The sequence below is a fragment of the Atractosteus spatula genome, chromosome 15 (assembly GCF_055471065.1).
Source record: "Atractosteus spatula isolate fAtrSpa1 chromosome 15, fAtrSpa1.hap1, whole genome shotgun sequence".
Classification (NCBI taxonomy): domain Eukaryota; kingdom Metazoa; phylum Chordata; class Actinopteri; order Semionotiformes; family Lepisosteidae; genus Atractosteus; species Atractosteus spatula.
Genome location: NC_142720.1, coordinates 341,245 through 343,346, shown reverse-complemented (window position 1 = coordinate 343,346; position 2,102 = coordinate 341,245). Strand labels below are relative to the sequence as shown.

The 2,102-nt window shown below is 43.8% G+C and overlaps 1 pseudogene; it reads left to right on the top strand.

Moving 5' to 3' along the window:
* The first annotated feature begins 1,674 nt into the window (after positions 1–1,674).
* On the top strand, positions 1,675–1,848 carry LOC148819805 (U2 spliceosomal RNA; annotated as a pseudogene).
* Positions 1,849–2,102: the final 254 nt, after the last annotated feature.

The window sequence follows — 2,102 nt, the reverse complement described above, 5'->3', positions numbered from 1 at the left end:
GGTCTGGGACTTGCCATTGTTGATGGACATTATAGCTTGGATGGAGGATAGGTGAGTGCCCTTGTTGGTGGTCGGACTTGATCTAGAAAAGGCTTTTGATAGGGTTAACCATTGTTTTTTATTTAAGGCAATATCCACTTACAGTTTAGGTCTCTCTTTGATTCAACTGTTTTATCATAAGGCGGGGAGTAAAAGCCATCTGGGGGATAAAGTGTTTCAGGAGGCCAGTATTAGACAGGGATGTCCCCTCTTCCCACTCCTTTATGTTCTTATTGAACCACTTGGGAATGCGATTAGGGGTAATCCGAAGATTGATGGCATCTTTCTCCCTGGAAGCAATGGGTCGTCGCTCAAAATTTTGCTACATGCGGATGACGTGATAATGGTCCTTATTTATAAGCAGAGTCTTTATGTGGCCTTGGAAGTGATAGGGCAATATTCCAGAGTATCGGGATCTAGACTAAACAAGGAGAAATTCTGCATTAAGTATTTTTGTAATTGGCCTGACTGAAACGAGAGTATAGGGAGCTTGGTAGTTTGTAAAGGTCCCTTAAAAGTCTTGGGAGGCCTTTTTGATGAGGGTATGCCGGCCAGAATTAATTGGGCAACAGCTCTGGCTAAGGTCTAAAAACGTTTAGGATTATGGAAAGCGAGACGTCTGTCCTTCTTGGGCAAAGTTATGGTTTTGAAGGCAGACATTTTACCGTGACTGTTATACTTGGCATGTCTATCCGCTACCTGCAAAGATGCGATGAGATTTTGTAAGGAGGGTTTTTTTCTTCGTATGGTGTGGAGGGTATGAATACATTAAGCGTTTGGCCATGTATCGCAGATAAAGTGAAGGTGGGAGGGATGTACCTCACATCCCATTGAAATTGGACCGTCTCTATGCATCTCAGCTTAGCTTGGCGGTGTCCACTCCCGTGACGCATGATTGTCAGTATTTTGTGTGGTTTTGGTTCTCCTACACTACACCCCAGGCACTATCGGCATGCAGCACAGTGGGTGAGAACACACCCAGAGTGTAAAGTTGGCTCTTGACCATAAAAGGTTGTGTTTGAGGAATCTATAGGTGGTATAGTTTTCAGGACCTGCAGTTTACGGAATTGACTCTGAAGTCTGTGTGAGGGTGCACCCTAAGGGCATAGATAATCACTGGGACGATCTTAACTGGCTGTGTGTGGAACAGACTTCCAGTCAAATCTATAATGCATAGCCACCGTGTTGCGAAGTCTGCTTTATGTCCAGTGCCCACTTGTGGGCAAGAGGAAACCATTGAGCATGTATTTTGGGATTGCCATATAGCACGCAAGGTTTGGGGGAGATTTTTGATTTGGTCGATGTAAATTTTGTTTTGGGGTACAATGTGTTGCTTTATGGGTTACGAGCCGACATGATGGACAAGTCGTGTCTGTTATGGTATCTAATTAGTATGGGTAAGCAATTCCTATGGAACACTCGGTGTTCAGTTATTAGGATTGGCATACATATTGCAGCATCAGGGATTTACAGGAGGATGGTTGCAGTCCTTCAACAGAACATGGCACGTGAAGTCTGCTGGTGGGGCCAAGTAGTAGTGGAAAGGCCTCAGTGTTCAAGCAGACCCTTAATGGCCTTTTTTGCCTGAAAGTTCTATGTGTGTTTGGCTTAGATGATGCTTTCTAATAATCTGTTATTTCTTTTGTATTTTGTATAAATACAAAAAAAATGTTCTTATCATTTTAATATCTGATACGTCCCCAACTTATTAAACTGATTTTTGGAACAGGTAGCTGGACCAGGAACTTGGTCCGTCCTCTCCACGCATCGGCCCAGTAGTGCACCGTTCCCTGAGGCGCTACAATATCTTCTCAACGGTGAAAAGACAGACATAGCCAGCCAGCCAGCAAGCAAGCAAGCAAGCGAGGTGGACTGGAACTCCTTCTTCTTGAGTCCGGGTCCGTCTCCATCCTCATTCTGCACACTTTGTATAAATCAAACAACCCTGTACTCAAGAATTTAGAGATTTGAGGAGCAATCAAGTGTAGCAGTAATGGAAGAGATATGGGGCAGACTACAGCCCAAAAATTGAGACAGTAGTATGAAAGGTTTAAATTGGTTAT